The sequence below is a fragment of the Microtus ochrogaster genome, linkage group LG5 (assembly GCF_000317375.1).
Source record: "Microtus ochrogaster isolate Prairie Vole_2 linkage group LG5, MicOch1.0, whole genome shotgun sequence".
Taxonomy (NCBI): Eukaryota; Metazoa; Chordata; class Mammalia; order Rodentia; family Cricetidae; genus Microtus; species Microtus ochrogaster.
In genome coordinates, this window is record NC_022031.1 from 24,504,280 (window position 1) to 24,518,600 (window position 14,321).

At 44.4% G+C, this 14,321-nt stretch overlaps 1 protein-coding gene across 2 annotated transcripts in view; it reads right to left on the bottom strand.

The window, feature by feature from the left end:
• Klhl32 (kelch like family member 32) overlaps nucleotides 1-13,392 on the bottom strand; it is a 207,683-nt gene extending 194,291 nt beyond the window's left edge. The window contains exon 1 of one of the 2 annotated variants that reach the window (XM_026786709.1): nucleotides 13,050-13,392. The gene's annotated coding sequence lies outside the window, so the exon portion shown is untranslated. The remainder of the gene's footprint in view (nucleotides 1-13,049) is intronic. The other variant, XM_013351931.2, reaches the window with a different exon arrangement.
• Between the last annotated feature and the right edge of the window lie 929 nt (nucleotides 13,393-14,321).

Sequence of the window (14,321 nt, forward strand, 5' to 3'; positions counted from 1 at the left end):
TTTTCTCACTAATGAGCAAAGGAAGGAACGACATGGGGAAGGACTAACTGAGTGGCTCTCCAAGGTAGACCCTAAGGTGTTAACTACCTCAGGCCTCCAGGCGGCTTCTTGCCCTGAAGTAGACTCCATTTTGATTGTACCTTTCTATTTTTCAATTGCGCATTTCACACCTCCTATTAAGCTCTCCCTTCTTTGCGCATCAACAATCTACCCGTGCTGTGATAATGCTTACACTGGCCTAGATGACAGCTGCAGACATGATCCTGTGATAGATAGACTCATCTCTGCTGCTCTGAGTCTACCCCAGACGAGAAGCACCTCTTACCTGACTTCATGAGGCACATCCATAAAGTCTCGAGAGCAAGTGAGCGAGAGGAGGCTATTCACAGACCATATCTCCGCTGCAAAGCCCAACAGGCAAGAGACAGCTCATCTCCCTGTTTCCTGCAATTGAGCTCGATTTCAGCTCCACTAGCCAGGAAGTTTGCCTTCTGAAGATTGCTGAAGCAGGGTAACTGCAGGCTTCTGGGACTTAGGTGATGTTAGAGGAAGGGGAGCTGAACCTCAGGTTGCCTCTGACCCCCTCACCCATGCACACCTTATGGTGCCTGACATTGAACACAAGCCTCCTCCAGCCTCCGCTGGAAGTCCCGATGGCATCCTATGGCACTATCCACTGTCCTAGACATGATTTAATGTCTTGGCTCAGCATTCAGGCCTCTTTGTTTTCCGCCTCCTTCTCTGAGTATTTATTTGTTCAGATGTTTTGTTCATTCGTCTCTACTTAAGTCTCTACCTCTCTCTGAGATTCAATTTCACTGCACCTTTTGTCCCTAGGCAATTCCAATCCCAATCAAAAACTCTCTCACAGGCTCACAGTCTATGCGCTATAAGCACACTCTCTCTTGTTTGACAGGTAGCTCAAATTTAGTAGTGCTTCAAACACATAGTTGTGGGCTTCGGTACTCTCCTATCCAAATACACTGCCACCCACGCTGGCATACAGGGAGGCTTGGTTGCTAGCGATGGAGCGCCATCAGATTTCCCTCCTTTCTCCTCACTGTTCAACTGATCACCAAACCTCTTAAACAGTCCTTAAACAATCACCTCCTCTCCCATATCCCCACCTCTCTAGCCTAAGCAACTAGCCGTCTCTATGATCTGACCCTGAGCTGTAGACCCCAGTGTTTTCCTATAGGACTCCGTGTTGTCCCAGAGACAGAAGCCACCACTGCGCTGGTGACCCTTCTGCGGTGACTTTATACTGCAGTTCGGAATTGAAATCTTTAGTCGCCGCCCTCTCCCTTTCTCCTCCTGAACTTCTCACATCGTTCAGGCCCGGGCCCCATTCCACAAGAACAGGCCACCCCCGCAACCCACTCTACACCTGTCATAGTACCGCCAGCCTTTCCTCAGCACTCGGTGTCATTGTCATTTTACCCTCATGTGTGAGCTAATCTGATGAGTGCCCTTCTCTTTCATCGCACATCAGCCGTGCAACGACAAGGACCTGTTTTCCTCACCACTGAATAGCCAGCACCTGGCACGGGGCCTGACGCTGAGAATAGCCAACCAGCAACCGTGCACCAAATGAGCATTCTTGAAAGACCATGCCTAATGGGAAAGGCGGCAGTCTAGAAATACTGAAAGTGGCATATTTGAGAAGCAGCAGCAGCAGCCAAAAATACTTTTCTAGTTTTTGTCCTGGCATGAGAACAGGGTCCCCGGGCCAAGAAACCAGGTTTGATGGCTTAGCTCACAAGAGTCACAGTGTTACAGAGTACGGGAAGTTGTAGAGGGAGGTCAGAAAAGCTTGCCTCTGTTCTCATCCCAGCCAGCCTCTGAGCGTCATGAACCCCTTCCCAGCCATCCCAATGATGCACCCTGCTAGAAAGGGCGAAAACTACACATAGGTAAAGCCAACTGGCTCTTTAAGAAGCTCTGGGTTCCAAACTGGATCCTGGTAACAGCTGCACAACTTGACATATTTGCTGAGAATTGTTGAACGGAGCTATGTGCAGATGGGGGTGCTTGAACACATAAAATCGTAAGGATGCTTTTTAAAAGTGATAAAAGCTGTGAGGAACAGTAATCAGGGAATGATGAAAAACAGTAAAGGGATGGAGAGACGGGGAGGCTGCAATTTTAAATAGAACGTAACATTGGAGCAAAGACCTGAAGGTGAGGCATCGAGTCCAGGGGTGGACAGGTGAGGAGCTGGTCCTGAAGCAGAGGGAACTTTGTTCTATGATGCACAGGTTCTAAAAAAGATGATGGGGACAGCAGGTAAACAAGGGACAAATGATGTAGGTGGTACTAGTTCTTGAGATCGAGTCTGTTAGAGTTTCTACCAGAGATCTCGTGGCTGCCTTTGAGAAGAGCTGATGGGAGGCGAAGGGGACTTCCCATCTCAGCAAGTGATGATGCTTACAAGGCAAGGGATGGTCGTGGAAAGCCATGATCAGTGGTCAGGTTCTGTGTACACACCAAGGCCAGTGCCAAGAGAATTGCTCAAACAGTAGGATGTAAGATGTAAATCATAGAGAAAAAATATCCAAGGAATATTCTAGGTGTGGGGCATAGCCCCCTAAAATTGGGGAGGAGCTAGATGAAGTAAGTAGATTTGGAATAAAAGGAAATCTAAAGCAAGTACAAGAAACTTTGCCACTAAGTTATAGATCAGTTAATTTGGTTGCCTTTCTTTTAAATTCCACCTTCGTGAGCCGAGCACGGAGGCATGTGCCTTTAACTCCAGGATTCAGGAAGCAGAGACAGGCAGATCTCTGTGAGTTCCAGGCCAGCATGATCTACATAGTGAGTTCCAGGCCATCTAGAGCTACATGGTAAGATTCCGTCTCAAAAACAAAAACGAAAAAAATAAGAGCACTTCCCCTATAGAGTAAGTTTCCTTCTGACACATTCCTTAGGGAAATGAATGGCCACTCAAAATATGAAAGACCTATTTAAATCCTCCATTCTTAGCCTTACTGTTTCTTCACGGGACTACTAAGTCTCTTCCTTTCTTGCAACTCCTTATATTTATGATGACATTAGACTTAATATGCCTGGAAAGGTCTCACTGCTGGTTCAAAAGACAATTAGATATACAGGGACATCAAATGGCAGCTTCTCAACCTTCAGCAATTTTCTTTAAGAGAGTGGCAAAGCAGGGAACGGATTCTCTGAATGGGGGAACGATATGAGTGACATCCATAGAGGAACACTGTGAGCAGCAAGAGGAAAAGTACCAGGTTCAAGGTTAATCTGTTTTGTGATCTGCTTCTCAGGAGAAAGACACTCTGAAGACAGGTAGGCTAAAGTGGTCTTCTTTCTGCTAGTTTTAATCACCGCTACTGTCCTTTCAGGATGCAAAGCGAATCCTTCCTTGCACTTCTAAGTGTGTGCACATGCTCCATTCTCTCTCATTTATCCAGCACATTTGTGGCCGCTGGGCGCTGTGTGGTCGTTCTTATTAATGCGCAAGTTAGAAACACACATTAGACTCGGCAGCTGTGCCCGTGGACATTTACTTCCTATAATGTGGTCCAGATGGCCAAAAGGACGATTTGAGCAGAATAATGGCTGCTGATCCCCTAATGAGAAGGCAGTTTTGAAAGCACTGATGAAAACAGTGATGTCTCACAGTAACTCCCTGGGTCTCTTGTTCTCGCTCACCGTCTCTTCATTTCTCCTCTGTCGTTCTTACCACAAACGGAAGAGCCCAGCCTAAGCGCCCTACGTGTCATTTCACCTGACACTTTAGAAGGGAAAAGTAACTTACGTTAAAAACAATTCCAGGTCTAAAATGGTGAACCCCCTGCCGAAATATTTCTTCTTCAATTAAAACAAACAAACAAACAAACAAAAACAGCAAGCATTAAAACTTCCCTGTGAAACTAGTTAAATTGGTTTATTCTTCACTCAAAATGATGTAAATCCCCACCATAGTTGCGACAGTGATTCAGTTCCCACGGACAAACACACATGTGACATTCATTTCATATTCCCCTCACATAACCACACTCAACCATGACCTCTGGAAAGGTCCAGGAGTCAAGAGCTCATCAAGAACACACTTGATAATTTCTGTGGACATCTCAAATTCATTTCTTTTCATGGGTAGTCTAACGGAAGAGATTCTCTTTTTCTTAACTGCATATCGGTGCTTAACAAATTCTGTATCTCCTCAAACTGTGGTTATTCAAAAAGTAAATTCCACTCCGAAACCTGGGAGCTCTGCTCCCCAGATGCTGTTATCTCTATACTATCCCACAACGCTTCACGGCCTACCTGTTAATCAGTGACTCAGAACATTTCATCCGCTGTAGAGATACCATTCTCCAGCTGGCTTATATAATGCTATATAATCATCATCCATGCAATAAAACCAAAATAGAAACAGAGTAAAAGCCATTTGATTTTTATCTCACCCAGAAATGTACATCTTAAAAACCAATCTAATCACCATCCAGATAACATAATGATATTTACACGAACGCTCTCTGCAGCAATCTATCTGTCAAGTTGTTCAGAAATTTGAGTGGGGAAGTATAACCTGCTTCACAGTGAGGATGTTAACGACACATCGTGACTACGGAGCTCATGGGCACCTGGTTAGTACCGGCGGCCTGAGTATCCAGAGAGCTCTTTTTGTTGTCGTTAAGTCTGAATGACCAGAAAACAGAGGGCCAGATCTGGGTAGCAGGGATGATCCTGGTGAGGTCAGAGTAAGACACAAGAGTGTACATGAGCCATGCTCCTGTTCCAGCCATCCAAAATCAGGTCATCAGGATTGATGACTAAGGTCATCATGAAGCCCCACCCCTTCCTAAGGAGCTATTGGTAATTGATAGCTACTGGGAGAGGGAAAGTCAGATTACTTGGAGGGTGCAGTCCCTCAGAAGCCACCTATACTGCAGTACATGGTCCTGTACCCAAGCACATACAAGCAGCACAAATTAGACTGGGTGGTTTTAAAAAAATAAAATAAAACAAAGCATATGAAGTTGGGAAGGAAAAGTGGTCACGGGATGGGGGCATTAGGGGAGGAGAAACGAAGGGTCCATTTCCTCAAACACATCATAAGCATGTATAAAATTCTCAAACAAACAAACAACAACAACAACAAAGCAGAAGCTGAGTGTGTACAAGTTGTGCCCAGCAGTGGTTCCCAAGTTAGGTCTCCTGGTAGAACCACTTTAAGCGTTTTCAATACACAAAGGATTCTATTCCAATACAGATTCTAACAGAGTGGATATAGGCATCCAGGGACCTTGCTTTAATATAGCCTTGGGTATTTTGAAGGTTAGCCTGGTCCCAAATGTCACACTGGACTTCTCTGTAGAATAGTGGCAAATGCAAAATCCTCTAAAGCAATGACCAGGCAGAAGCAATAACAGAGCACTTTTTTTTTTTTTTTTGGTTTTTCGAGACAGGGTTTCTCTGCACTTTTAACATAAAAAGTCTATATATGTTTTTTCCTGTTAACAATACTGGGAAAACAGCATGACTTTTCATTATTCCAATAAAGAGGACACAGTGATGCTTGCTTTGCTCTGTAAAATAACACAACTGTGCCCACCCCACCCTTCCTCTGCTCCCCAAAACACAACCATCAGAGGGCTATGGTCTCTGTCCAGGCACCCAACCAACCACAGAGGAGGAAGCCTTGTTAACTGTGACCGTGCCCTCTGGAAACCTTGACAACCCAGCAACTAACGGAGCACACACTGAATGACCAGCACCGACAGGGTAACACGAAGCAGAACAAGAAACCGACAGCCCCGAGAAGGACGACGAGGTCAGACGAAGGAAACACATTCCATATAGTAGTATCGTGATATCAAGAGTCACCAATTAGAATTTCAGGAGGAAGCCAACTTACTTGCTAGGTAGCAAAGCTCAGACCATGTTCTGCGTTTCTCAGATGGCGTATCATCGATGAAGAAACCCCATCTGTAGCTGACAGTAAATACCCTCAAGAAATGAGAAACCGCTGTGACTTCAAGCCAAAACCAATATGCCGTGCCCAAATAAAACCAGATTGTAGGTAATTAATGTTCTCATAGATGAGAAACCCAAAATTGCTTAGGCTTTGAAATCTAAAACGAATGCAATCAGGCACGTCAGCTCAAGGCTTTGCACTAGGAGAGAGTAAAGAGTGTCCTAGGCTAAAGGGTGATTTGATTACGTTGATATCACTATCTGTGCTGAGAACAGCATTTTCAAATCCCCTTTCCCAGAACCAAACCAAATCTATACCTCAATTTTAAGCCTAAATTCCCAAAGCAATAATCACAGCTCTCTCATAGAGAGGAGCTAGAAACAAACCCACTATCTTTACACTTGCGGTAGGTTTCTTTCCTTTCTAATATTATTTTATAATTTTGGTAGTTTGTGTATCTGGCACAGAAGACACACACTCCTGTCTTCTTGACTCCTACATCCTTTTTTCAATTTGTTTTTTTAAATGATCTTTTCTCATTTTATACACCTATCCCTCTTCCCACTCCCTCCCCTACTTCTGTTCCCCCCACCATCCCACCCCCATCCACTCCTCAGTGAAAATAAGGCTTCCCATGGGGAGTCAACAAAGTCTGACTTATCATTATGAGGCAAGACCAAGGCCCTCCCCCCAATATTTAGGTTGAGTAAGCTAGCCCTCCGAAAAGAATGGGCTCCAAAAAGCCTTAAGGATAAATCCTGGTCTCACTGCCTGTGGCCCCCAGACTGCCCAAGCCACACAACTGTCGCCCACATTCACAATCTGAGAAGGGCCCTGTGAAGTGCTCATAGGAGTATCCTTTAGAACTCAGTTGTTGGGAATTTAGTCCTTCATGCACCTTGAGGTGGCAGTTTTGTGAGATAATTAGGATAAAATGAGGTTATGAGATGAGGAGCCTAATTATTGCATTGGAGGCCATACACACACATACACACACACACACACACACACACACACACACACACACACACAACACCAGAAGAGACCCTGAAACTAGAGTCCTTGCTCTGCCACACCAAGTGATGACCACCCTCTGCCACGACAAAATTTCTCAGGAAGGACCTCACTGGATTTTGGATTAGGTTGGACTTCTTAATCTCTAGAACCATTAGTCCAAGAAATCGTGATTCCCTGTATATTACCTACACTGTTATATTTCATTATAGCAAAAAAAAAAAAAGATTAGGGTAATTTATAATGTAGGTGACAGAAATCCCATTATACATGTGAAAATGAGGCCCAGAAGGGATGGTGCTTGATTGTGAATCTCGGAGCCAAAAAGTATCAGAGTATTCCAATCCAGGCTTCAAGACTGTGTTCTGGCTGTGTCGTTCTACCTTTCCCGTTCAACAGTAAGGCTAAATAAATAATACAGCTTCCAAGTAAGGATTTTAAATGAGGTATTAGAATTTGTCATAAAAAATTACAGAATGCCTCCCCCACTGCTCTTATTGTCTGTGTCATTAGCATCAAATGTGCTCCCACTGAAGCAATCAGTTAGGATGGGACTACTTATTCCATCAATATCCTGCATGCCAAATTGGTCGTTCTGTCAGGGCGGGGATGAGGGGGAGTGGTCCTGCTTCTAAGTTACTGGGACTGGCTCATCTGAGATGGAAAACGGAATATATTATACCTCAAATAAATATGTAGCGGAACATTGAGAATCCATAAGAACTGCCAAAGATTTGCTTTCTTCATTTAAAAACAGTCTTATCAGGCTGGGGATTATAACCATATGAAGAAGAAAGCTATTTTAGACAGATGTACATCCCCGGATGCTTCCTCCATATGTGGACCTAGCGTGCTTTCAAGTCAGGATTGTAAAACTGTTACTTTATTATACAGTCTTTTAAAGACTTCACCAAAATTTATGGTGCCATATCAAGACAAATCAAATGCATGGGTACATTGCAATGTGCCTATGAAGCAGGGCAGGAACAACAATAATAATAATAACCAGAAGAAAGATCAGCACGTCCTTCCACTTGGTCAATCTTGGGTAACGACTTTTGCAAGGCAGATCTAGGAATGAAGGACCCAGTTAGAAATGCAAAGACAGGAAAAAGATGAACGAAACTAATTCCATCTGTTAATTTGAACAGCAAGAGGAAGTAAGATGTTCTGGGGCAAATTCTGAAAATAAACTCTGCAAACATGAAGAAACGTTGAAATCAGAGCAGAGAGAGGGAGAGAGAGAAAGGCAGCTCAATCTATCTCCACAGTCACCAAAAAGCTCAGTTTACTAAGAGGCTCTTCGTGATATTTGTTGGTAATATTTTCCTTTACTGGATACATGCATCCGTGAAGGGAAACTGATCCCAAGGGTTTATCCTGTCCTTTATGGAAATTAAAGTCTCTCCAACTTAAATTGAATTTCTGTCCCTTGTGCAAGACTCTAGCTTCAAATGACCCTTTGTATTTGATCTCATCCTGTTGGGGTGTGCCATCGTTCTGACAGGCAGCTCCCAGAGCCAGTCATCGATGCGGTGCTTCAGTGCAAGCACAGCTTCCACAGACTATCATTTGTCTTCCAGGTCTGCATTTGATGATCCAACCAGGATCAAAAGAGATGCTTATCTGTCACAACAGATTTCCTTCTAGATTTGAGCATACCTGTCAAACGGCTCTTCTGATCCTAGCGGAAACAGGAACAAAGAGGTGAAGCTGTAGCTCACCTTTCTCTTCATTTGGTCCACAGAGACATGTGCCTTCATCCAAAACACACTGCACGATAAAAATCTTTATCTGGAGCTGGGAAGAGGGCCAGTCAGTGCTTGCTTTCAACAAGCATAAGGACCTAAATCCAGATCCTGAACACTCATTAAAAAAAAAAAAAGTCACCGTAACACACTCATATAATCCCACTGGGAAGGTGGAGATAGGAGGATCTCTGGGGCTTGCCAGGAAGCTAGCCTTTCTGAACTGGGGAGCTACAAGTTCAGTGGCAAACACTGTCGCAAACAACACGGCGGGTGGGGAGTAATAGAGATAGACCTCTGACCTAGCCATGTGTACATCATACACTCTTGCACACACACACACACACACACACACACACACCAACCACACTTTTATCTGCAAAAGTACCCAAATCTGTGACTCTCTTAGAAGAAAACTTTAGACTTCATTATCTCATTTACTAGAATGTCTTATTCCATTTATGGAATAAAACAATTTCCTTATTTGTCCACTTCTATTGAATTCACACAAAATATCTGTGTATACCTTTTTCTCAAGTTTTACTTAGTCCATTGCGAATTCCATATCATGTGTTGATCAAATTCACCATGCTTCCACCAACTCCTTCCAGACCCCCCCTTCCCTACTCACCCACCATTATATCCTTTTTTATTTTAATTTTTTAAAAAAATCCATCAAATACTGTTTGTGCCCTAATACGCACTTGGGCAGGAAAGCAATATAATGAAGAGAAACTGGGCTCCAGCTACTCAGTGTAAAATACAGACTGAACATAATAGTTGACGGGCACTAACTGTACCAGATCTACAAACAGCACAATGTTAATATGTGGCTCATCCCTCGCCTTCAGAGCTTTCACGGAAGTGGGTACCGCACACTCCGGATTGTCCTCCAATCCAAGGCTGCAATGCCTCTCCTGATCTCTTTCAGCAACTCATCTTCCAGTCCAGCTCCATCTTCTTGTTGTGCTTGATCTCAGTCACGTATTTCTCCATCTAGCTTTATCAACCATTCATCTACAATGAGCTCATCGCTCTCCATGCTTCCTAGCAATGCCCTCTAGTCCATCTTCCCAACTTGACTATCTGGCGGAGTCTCTCGCCTTTTAACAGGTTAAAAGGTCTGCATTTACACAATCAAACCCGGTCATCAACTCTAGAACTCATCCCTCTCCTATAATAGGACTTAACTAAGCAGAATTTGTTGTTAAACAAAAAGTTTCTCCATGTCTGGGCTTCATGGAATTCTGTGTGAGGGTGGGCTGATGCTGTGGATGAAGCCTAGGGATTTGAGCATGCTAGACCCTCTATTATTCACAAAAAAATCCCCAGCCTGGAATAGTACAGTTCTGTTGTACATTTAACACATTATCTGCCTCGACTTCATAACTATGCATCTTTCTACGGCCTCGACCAGGTCACTGGGAAGGCGAGGAGTAGGATGTGGAAAGACAACTTCATGGTTTAGATTTTCTTCATTGTTCTACGTTCATATTTGTCATCTATAAAACGGAAATAAGACGCCACCCCATCAAACCACTGTAAGTGCAGGAGAAGCCTGATGCAGAGTAGCCTGTGCACAGACAGGGTTCAAAGCGGGGCCTCTGGGAGGAATCTAAGTGCGTGTTTTCCGTCCTCAAGGAGAAGAGATGAAATCTCCAGAGGACTCAGGACTTTGTTAGAGCATCCTTTGGCATCTCGCAGTATTCTGTAGTGGGTTTTAACTAATTACCTAATGTCTTAATAGGAAGTACATCTTGAAAACATCACAATGCTCTTTTTCATAAGCAAAGTTTCATTTTACCCCTTTCTGCAAGGAGAAGTACAGGGAATTGGTTTCCAGACCTCCACAAATTCAAAGCCTGTGGCTGTTTGTCCTTTATGTCACAGTATTTGCATACAGCCTATACACATACTTTGTATATTTTAAATACCTCTAGATGTCCCTAGCCCCTACTTCCATGCCAGTGCCATGCATACAGTTTATATACTACATCGACTAGTGAATGCTGACAAGGAAAGAAGTCTCACGGGTTCAGAGCATATATCATTTTTTCTCAAATAACTCTGTTCTGAAATTGTCTCGTGGCACCTGTGAATACAGATGGCCAATCGCATTCAACTGACTTTGTCTTTAAATACCTCTTAGTCCTGTATCAAGAAAAGAATAGGCCAGGAAATTAAGACATTTCAAACTATAAATGCTTTTGTTCTACCATATTCAAAATTTTCACCATGAGAACCCTGTATGCTCCTGGTCGACTCTGAGGCATTGCAGGAGAGGGATGCAGGAAACCTCGGAAATAAAACTGGACCCGTTGATTTAACAGTGGATGCAGAGAGCTGAGTGTGGAGGCACACACCTTTCATTTCAGCACTAACGCGGGTGTGTAAGTTCAAAGCCAGCCTGCTCTACATAATGAGTTCCAGGATGCCCAGGGCTATGTAGAGAAACCCTCTCTAAAACAAACGAACAAGAAAGAATGGATGCAGATCATTTACCAAAGACCTTGAAATGCCTGGTCACCAGGTCACTTTGATAACAAATGTGCTAATTCACATCACAGAACTGGACAAGACCTCAGTAGTCAAGGCCTGTGAACCAGCAGGACACGGATGGCCCAGATACATTTTTAATGTGGTCCTTTTAGATTTCTTTTTTAATTAAAGATATCTTCACTTTTAAAAAAAAGTTCCAAAGACTTCTGCTTTCCTTGAAAATCTGGCACATTATTCCCACCTGGCCTTATCCTCTCCTTAATCATAACGGGCAGACTCCCCCCCAAAAAAATTAATGGAAAAAGTTTGGATCCAAATAAGGTCTTATCTACATGCTGGCTCTGACCTTCTATGAGGTTTGAATCCTGGGCCCCCAGCAATACACTGAGAGCAATAGTCTGACTTTTTAGTGGCTGTGGGGATCCAGAAAGAAGTGGACGGAAAATGCCTTCTAGACTATGCCAAGTGTGCTCTGTCGTTATTCATTGCCTGTGCTCTGTGAGTTTCATAAACCCCTTTGCCAATTATCTGTCATTATTTGGCTTCCTCTTCCTGGTGTTACTATGTCACTTGACAGAGTTCATTATCTCAATTAAAGAATGTTGTATGTCTCCCTTCTCTCATTTACATTCAATAGGTGGGAAAAACAGATATTAAAAGATAGCAAAATGAATTGTTGAATGCCACTGGAGCTTTACTAAGCCATTCTATTTGTAATGGAAAAATAAAATTGGTGCAAAGTATAATTACTGCCTTGCTGATATTCAAGTTCACCCATTAAACATCTGAGGCAGAAAAGGGAAAAAGAAAAAAAAAATGAAGCCTACCAGTCTAGGTGTTAGGGGCTTGGATGAGATCAGGTTTCTGGTGTCTTTCGTGTGCCTCATTTTTGCAAAGGGTTCTTCGGTACTTCAGAAGAAAACAAAAATTTTTACATGAACTCTGAGATCTGAACTTCTGGGACAGTATGCCAGGGCAAAAAAAAAAATACATCTATCTCCATCAACATATAGATAGAGCTCCAACTCCGAATGAATCAGTTAAGTTGGAGGATGGCTTTTCATCACCTCCCAAATGGGCAGAGGTGATGGAAAACCGCACTTGAATAACGCTGCAGAGGACACAGAGAGGTTAGAAACGCTGTACGTCGTGAATGCCTTCTATCGCGTCACCTTAAAAATTCGCAAGTGCTGTTCCTGTTCTGGTCAGTTTACATCAGAAGAGCCACAATAAAATCATCTGCTCTTACTGTTAATTTAATACGAGGGAGATGCAAAACAGAACTGGAAATGGAGGGAAACACGGGTTTTAAATTGGAGTCTGCTTTCTTTTAAGATCACCAAAATGGGAGTGAATTATAACGCAAGACACAATCCTTTGAAAAACTGATGGGTCCTTTTAAAACGCATATCTTGTAGTAGTACATTGTCACTTTTATTTTAAGTTGAATGAAACCATTGTCTGAATACAAATTAACGACTACCAAATGGCCCCAATATCCTCAATGTATATATTATCATTTTTTAAAACAAACAAAATAAATAGAATTTAAGAAACCATTTCTTCTAATACATGTCCCAAGGCTAATGTTTAAGGAAGTCTCCTTGGTAACCAGGAAGCATAGTGCATACTGGCTTGGGGGAGGGGTTCCAACTCTAGGTGGTAGAATAAGTAACCTGAGTAGTAACTGCTCCCGCTAGACGACGCCAGCAGAGGCTACCTACATCCCCTGAAATCGCAACTCCAGGTCTCGCCGGGTCTGGCGCATCCGCAGCTTCCCACCCTCTCCCTTGGGTCTGCAGGCACTAATCCCTAACCCGTTACAAGGAGAGAGACTGGCTTACCCGATGAGGGGGAGCAGTCTGCTGGGCTTGATACCCAAAGGGGCCGGCTGACACCTGTCTCTCTCGGAGGCACAATGGTTCTGCTTTCCCCTCGACTCTGGGCTCAGGGAAACTGCAGCAGCTCGGTCTGCCCGGCCGGGGCTGCAGCAGGGATGATCGCGCGCTCTGGCGTGTGTGGATGCCAGGCTGTGTGCGCGCCAGTCCGCGCGCTCCCGAACTCCCGCGGGGAAACTGTGTTCCCCCCGCAGAAAGAGGAAGCCAGCCAGCCCCGCAGGTGGCGCGTGCAGCCGGACCCGTTCTACCCTCCCCGACGCCGGCCGCCTGCCTTTCCTCGCAGCCGCTCCGCCCTCTTGCCGCTGCGCGCTCCCGCCCCGCCGCGGTCGCCCGCGACACGCGCGCTCCCCGGAAGTCCCCCTCTCCGCGCTCCCGCACCTGAGCCGCCTGCCACCGGTCACACGCACAGCCTGGAGCCCCAGCAGGCCTCTGCCGCTACACGCCCGACTGCTGAGCGTCGCTACGTCCGGGTTCCTGCTCTCACGGAGCTGGAAGAGATGGGCGGCTGCAGGTGCCACATCCCCCGGAGCAGAGGGCACTCCCTTATCCCTTACCTGCTGGACTTTTTCAGATGCACTAGTCCAGAAGGTCCTGCAGTGGCCTTCTGAGAAGTCATGGTAACATACTTTTGAGAACAAGTGTTCAGCAACTTTTTAAGAAACCATAGCGGGCACAGGTAGACATATCCTGAACCTGAGGGAAGAAAGACAGTATTTGATTACCACTAGTCAACATTCTAACTGTTGGCACTACTTTTGAATTACTGGGCTTGGCATACTTGCTGGTCACTGTGTCATTCCTGTGAGCACGCTGAGAAACTCCCTTTTAAGGAAAATGATTAATATTAATAGGTAATGCAGCACCTCTGGATTGGAAACCTTGGTTCAAAGTGAAGTCAAGCCGCAAGAGTAGTAGGCATGAAATTGGAGACATTTAGTAGATGTGAGTGATTTAAACTACTACAAGATTTTAAATGGATCCAGGAATTCCAAAAGACTGTAAGGTTTATGTTCTTCCACACATTGAAGCGAAGCAGAGGCCTTGGTCAGTTTAAGGGTGTTCTTACCATTCTCATTATTCGCAGTGCTTCAGCAATCATTTTCCACGTTTACACCCACACGATCTTTAAGATGTGTTTGGTATCCAGAGACCTGTCTGTCTGGGTGCTTTTCTTAACGCGAATTTGGTTTTAGGGTTCCGGAATGCTGACACAGCACT